This window comes from Pelodiscus sinensis, chromosome 1 (assembly GCF_049634645.1).
Source record: "Pelodiscus sinensis isolate JC-2024 chromosome 1, ASM4963464v1, whole genome shotgun sequence".
Taxonomy (NCBI): Eukaryota; Metazoa; Chordata; order Testudines; family Trionychidae; genus Pelodiscus; species Pelodiscus sinensis.
Window position 1 is genome coordinate 114308393 of NC_134711.1, and position 7347 is coordinate 114315739.

The window sequence follows — 7347 nt, forward strand, 5'->3', positions numbered from 1 at the left end:
AGTTTTTCAATAAATATTTGAAAATATTTTTTCAAAGTGAGCCTGATCCAAAACTCATTGGGCAATCTTTTCATCAGGGGATCCAACAGAATTCCTAGGCAACATGGGTGGGGTCGGTTCCATGCTCCCGGAAGTGGCGGGGCCTCAGGCAGAAGAAACAGGGCTGGGGATTAGCCTCCACCTGCCAGCCCTCCAGCGCTACCTGGAGAGCACAACACAGGGCTCCAAAAGTAATTTAAAAGGCCTGGGGCTCTGGCCGCCACCACTAGTGCAATAGCACTGGCAGGTGCTTTTGAATCACCAGGTCTCACAGGGAAGTTGCCCCCTTTGCCCTCCCCTCACTTTTCCCTCCTTCTCCTCCTCCCCCTCCCTCATCAGCATGCATGCTTTCCATTGACTTCAATGGGCTTTGATTCTGGCCTGTAGTTGTGCAGCTTTGTTTTCTGAAATAGGCTTCTCATGCACTCTTATCAATAATGATATGCTAGCTTGGCTCTGTGCACACTGAGATTGTCAAAATACAAAGAAATGGCAGGTTTGATATGTTTCTGTTTAAAGCAGAAATCCATCGGCAACGTCATCGCTCACCCTACACCCCTGGGCTGGGGAGTAAAGGTGCAAGGCTCCCCCTTTTCCCTGGCCTGGACAACACACATTGCATACCTTTGCTGTTACTCCCTCTGAGTGGGCAGGGCTGGAGATTGTATAGAGTTCGGGCTTCTATGCAGTTTGTGTGCCCATCTGCATAGCTGGGTCAGTGCAGAGGGTGTCAGTCTAGTATTGGTGTCGGTCCAGAAGCAGGCTTGTTCCATCCTGCAGTAAGGACAGAAATTGAGACTCACAATTCCCTCCCGCTCCTTGGTTTGCACAACTAGACACTGCCCCTTATATATGACAGATGCAAACTGACAATCATTCTAGCCCAGTGTTTTCACTTCAGACGTACTTTTGCACCATGTTTCTTTTTACACCTACACAAGGATATATCTTCCGCTAGGCAAATTGTTGGACAGTATGAAAAATGACATGTGGAACTAGTTTTTTAATATATAGCGTTTTAATTCACATAGTAAATCACATGGGACAGCTTACTTTAATTAACACCAGCATTTGTATAGTTCATTGAAATTATCCAGTGTTACATTATTGTGCGGTATTACTACTAGCACTGGATGAATAATGCATGATGAACTGATGATGTTTGATGACTTTTTGTTTGTGAATTGTCACTGAAAAAATTGTATATTTTCTCATATTTACTCAACACTACTCTTTGAATAAATTCTATCAGTGATTCTTAGTTCGTAGCTTACTTGTGAGTGTTTGATACTGGCAATTTCTAGCTGTTTAGATAGCCATGTAGGGTCATAAGTTATGGTAGATGAACATAGCTCATAGGCTATGTCTATACTGCAACATTGCCTGTTCTTGGAATCAGGCTCAACCCTCCCCTTCTATGTCCACACAGTACTGTCTGACTGAAGCCTGAGTCCAAGGACCTGTAGGGATAGAGGCTGGAACCTGGGTCTTATGGGGGCTTGGGTCCAAACTTCATTGTTTTGCAGGATGGATGCCGCTCAGGCCCAGACTCGAGCCTTGAGAATCCATCAATACTATCCCACAGTCCCATAGGCATGTGCTCTTTGTCCTCTGTATCACAAGGATAATCAGTCAACTCGCAGGAAACCCTTTGTTTAAGAGCGGCAAACACATTGATTCTTCTGCATTTTCAATGTCTAGTGACCAGAAGTACGTGGGAAAACACATACAGCTTCCTGATCCTGGGAGCAGAGCCAGATTTTGATGAATCTTTGGTGCGAGGCAAACAGTCTGATTTTAGTAAGAGTTCCAGGGATGACCGCGAGTATCAGGAAATAGCGAAGAAGTCAGCAGCATTGGGGATGCATGAGACCAATGACCAGGACAGGGAGAGGAGTAAGCAATTCTAGACTGACTATTGGAAAGCCTCAGGTAAGAATCATACCTCTGTGAACTCTCCATCGTCCTGCCTCTTTTAATAGGAGTTTGACCGGGGGGCTGGGTACTTTGCCAAGAATAGAGCCAACAGAACTTCACAACATCCAGCTCAGTTAGGCTGGCAACCTTCTAAACCCTGAATCCAGCATAAGGCTGGAGGGAAGCTAGCAGAGGAAGCTACTAGAGAGACTGGTGCTGAAACAGATCCCTGCAGAGGCACGCAAGCACTTGCAGCACAGCCGGGGTCCTTACACAGAGCAGCTTGTTGATGCCCTCTGAAGAAGCAGCCCATTGCAGAACTAGGAGGAGAAAAAGAAGAGGCAGAAGTTGCCCAAGACCCTGATAAGTTTATTGATCCATGTTTGTTTTTATTAATACAGCGGTGAAAGGGATTTCTGGTTTATGAACCAATGCAAAGTTATTACCAGGCAAAGGTAAGGTACTGCTAACGGTGGATTCCACGTCAGTGGCTGCAGAATTCCACTGCCTGGAATTCAAAATGGAGATTAAAAAGTGCAGTCCGTGAAACAAGCATCAGTCCAATGGATTAATGAGCCACTTGTACACAGGAACTATACAGGGGAAGAGTGGGAAATGCTGTTGTCCTTTAATAAATGTAATCCATTCAGGCTAAGTGTAGTCTCTGGAGGATGAAACCGTTTGTCTGAAATACAGCTGGGGAGGTTGTATGCAATCCAGAAATGTGCCGTGGGTGGAGTGGGAGTGGCATTGTGGAGTTCTTTGAAACTATTAGCATGTGTTCGCATGCAGTTATAATAAGCTGTTTTGGAAGCCACGGGGAAGCAGTAATCCCTGCAGATGCTAATGAAGCCTTCTGTTGATTGTGCCATAAAGTTTGGCTCCGTCCCAGGTGCTGATAGTGGCAAACTTTTCCTGTAGTAGGAACTCCAGATGGATAGTCACGTTTTGGGAAAGGACTTATTTTGGAGGGCCACATGGGCACATGACCACTCCAGTTGTAGATTTGCTTTTCAGTCACCATCAATTTAAAAATGTAAGTGGCATACACAGCTGACATCCCCTTGGCAGCCTGGAATAAAATATCCCTTTGCCATTAGGCACCACAAGAATTGTTATATTCTTCAAATATTCTTCAAAATGTGGAATGTCTGAACTGACAGAGAGGGTTTACATAGTAATCCATGGTCCACCCACTCCCCCAATGTCCCAGGTGGTCCTCTATTTCTAAACAAAACCAACTGTAATTCTTAATTTACATTCTCTATGCATTCTTTACTCTGTAATTAACCAGGTCGTGTTCATAGAAGTTCTGGGATCTGAAGCATTCCTCTCATAGTATACTGAAGATCAGTTTTACAAGGTATCATGTTTTCCCTTGAGATTCCATGTGGACTTTTTCCTCTGCTCATGCATTGAACCATTTGTGAATTACTGAGACAATTACATGCTAGTTTATGCCTGCTTGCTGGTCCCTCAACCTCAGCTGGCTGTTATACTTTGGCAGCTCAGGCTCACTCTGGCAGAACCCTGGATCTCCTTACAGTCATGGATCAGTCACAGAGGAAGTGTTTCTGAGATGAACTTATGACTGACATTCTGGGCAGAGCTCACAGAAAGTGGAAAGGCAAGCACAAAGGCACATGCAGGCAGCAGAGCTTGAGGACAAAATAGCAGCATGGATGTGTAACCCACATACCTACTGGGCATAGTATACTATCCCATGCAGGGGCACTTAGACCTCTTAGAATGAGAGAGAGAATGAGTCTCCTCTACAGCCAGAGTCTCCTCAACAGCAAGATGGCTTTTAGCTCAAGCTGTAGAGGCTTCTACACTAGGCTCCTGTTGGCATTATAGAAGCAGACACTTGCACTGCAGTTCCAGGAACCAGGGGGTCATTTTGAGGTAGGAAGACAAAGTGCAGCAGAAAGACCTGTTTCACTAATGGCTATTACACTGCAGTCTCCTGCTCCACAGCCTGAGTCCCATGCATGGTACTGCACACTGCAAACCAGTAACACATTGAACAATTCCGTGTTTGGGTGGCCCATGCAAGCAAGACTTAATAGCAGCTAGGACAGGGAAAATCCATCCCTTGCTGTCCTCCACTCTCATCCAGGCTCCTTCTGCCCTGCATACTTCCACCTCCTTCTCCCCTGCATGCTTTCACATGCATGCAGCCGCGACAAACACATGCTAAACTCTCAAGAAGGGAAAAGAGACCGCACCAGATGACACACAAAATGGGGGGATTGTTTTGATGGCATTGGTTTCACTATTTGCACTGTTCAAGGTTTGGTCTATGTGCTTTTTTTATGACTCATTTTGATGTTGGTTTATAAGTGTTGGTTCAGTGTTCCAGGGCAGCTGGGCTGCCTAGCAATGCTTAAATATTATTTTCATTTGTCGTAATTCATCCATATTCATGAATAAAGGCTTTGTTTTTAATTAAGAATGTTTATTGCTGTCACTACATCACATCAAAAAACTGTATTTCGAATCATAAATACATGATAAGGCACAACGGAGAGGGTTGCCTCCAAACACAATCTCACAATCTATCTATGTACAACTATCCGTTGTCTAAATAAACAGCTCTACCAACCTAGACAGTCGTCTCAGCCATAAGAAAAAAAATAAACAAACCTCTCCCCCATTCACTGACAGCCCCCGCCCCCTTCGTTTCATTCTGTGATGTGACAATACCTCATGTACTGTAAGCATTGCTATCCCAAAACTCAGAAAGGTACCGTCCCTCTTCCATTGGCCCATGAAAGTAAGCATCCCTGATTTCTGTTGCATGGGTGCCTCCTGCTTCAGAGGAGGTAGGTGCGCTTTCTGGCTTAGAATACAAGTTCAACAGTCCATTCCTGTCAGGATCCATTCAGAAGCAAAGGCCTTACCTTTGGATTCACAAAGATTGTAACATGCACAGCAAGCCACGGGAACGGGAACACTACTGATGACATTGGAATCCAAATGGCTCTATAGACCGCACCAGTGGGATCTCAATCTGCCAAATGCACATTGAATCACCATTTTACACTTACTGAGAGTGGAGTTAAATCTTCTCTTGCCAGGGCTTCTGAAGTCAGGGTATAGTTTCAAAGGCCAAGGAGAAATAGGAAGTGTGGGGTCCCCCAGAACAACAACAGAGACAGTAACTCAGTTTATGACAATGTCATTTGGTGGGAATAATATCTCAACCCATCCATGATTTGATCAATAAAAAACCATGTCATCATGAATTTTCCCAACTGGCGTCCAACAGTCGGCCTCAGTGGTTCACAAGGGGCTCCATAATAATGGAGTTGTACTGTTTGCAGTACCCATGCTCCTTGCTGAGGTCAAACTATGAGAATGTGAGCCTCACCAATGGCCTTGGAGAAGTTTGGAAACCTCATTCTCTTAAAACTGGCAGCTGTTTTAGGGATATTGTCTATACCCACAACCTTTGGATGAATCACATGCCTGATTCCCTCAAAAACCTCCGCCACCATTTTACCTATAGTTCACTTTACAAAGCCAAACCGGTTATCAAAGGACCTTTAACAGCCTGAGAGCGCCAGTTTCTAGACACTAAGGGTATGTCTAGACTACATGGCTCCATCGACGGAGCCATGTAGATGAGTTTACTAGACACAGGAAAATGAAGTGGCGATTTAAATAATCGCCACTTCCTTTACATCAAAATGGCCACCACGCTGTGCCGATCAGCTGTTTGGCGGCACAGCAGGGCAGTCTGGACGCTCCGCAGTTGACAACGGAAGCCTTTGTCGACTGCTCCGTTATCCCTCGTGAAATGAGGTTTACCTGAGCGGTCGACAAAGGCTTTCCTTGTCGACCGCGGCACATCCAGACTGCCCCGCTGTGCCACCAAACAGCTGATCGGTACATCACGGTGGCCATTTTGATGTAAATGAAGCGGCAATTATTTAAATCGCTGCTTCATTTTCCTATGTCTAGTAAACTCATCTACATGGCTCCGTCAACAGAGCCATGTAGTCTAGACATACCCTAAGTGGCAAGTATGGTTATGGGCCAGTATCCTAACCAATGTACCTTTCTTCATGTGAAAGTTGTGGATACACTGCTGGTCATTTCCATGTCTGCAAGATGATGTGATCCCATCAGTTTGTGCTCTAGTCCCGCTCCAAGAATTTCAAGGGGGCATCAGTGGCTTTTCTGTTCTAGTCTGCCATTACTTTGCTCCACCTGCACCATTAGATGCTATGAGAGGTCAGAAAATACTGCCGAAATCTCCACCAGGGTCTCAAGGACGTTCTGACTGTTTTCTGAAATAAGAGTGAAAGAACAAGCAAGAGGAGCTCTTGAAATGGTGAGTCCTCCATGTTGCTGGCTCCAGTTGCCAAGAGCGTGCAGACCAAAATGGCAGCTCATCAACAGGAACTGGCGGGTTGTGACAGCTTCCTGGGACAGGAAGGATGGACAGTCAAGTTTTCCCACACTGCACCACTAACAAAGGTACTTAGAGCAGCCACATTTCAGGAATGGCTATGGGGGATGGCTGGATTTGCCCGTGTATTCTGCAGTGTGGAGGCTAGAGCCCCAGGTGCAATCTGGACTCAGAAATTGATAACCTAAGGGGTCATTAATCAGTATAGATAGTTAAATTGTGGACTTTCAAACCTAGAATTCGCAGATCCAAGTCCCACTAACCCTGACCTTACATTCCGATGTAGCCATTCACCTGAATCTTTTTTCTAATACAGATACTCCTGATTACAAATTGTGAATTTGCTTTCCAAAAATATACTGCAATATTTGATTTAGTAACATTTGCTCATGGGCTCATTGAGCTAGGTAGTATACAAGTGTGAAGCTGTTTACTGTATAAATAAATATGGCTGATTTGCCAAACATTCCTCTAAGTGAACACAAATGGGGTGTAATTACAGTCCAAGCAAATTTGTTTAAAAATATTCATCCAATCCGGTTTGTCAATATGCATTGCAATACCCCAGTGTTATGAATGTTCATGTAAAATATACATAAATTGTCATTGTAAAGTGTATTGAAATTATGCTAAATGAACAATACATGGAGATATCTTTAAAAGAAGGAAATTAAAACATGAATAGGGAAGGAGAAGGGAGATATGCACTTGACTTCTACGGCACTGTGCGTCCATGTTGCTTCATAGCAGCAGGATATCCCAAGATGTGTCACTCTGCATAGGAAACCCACCTGAGCAGTGAAGGTAAGTCAAACTTTAAATCAAATTTTACTTTTGAGGTTTCTAAAGTGTTAAGTAAAATTTCTAAGGGTGTGTCTAGACTACATGGCTCCATCGATGGAGTCATGTAGATTAGGCAGGACGACAAAGGGAAATTAAGCAGCGATTTAAATAATCGCCGCTTCATTTAAATA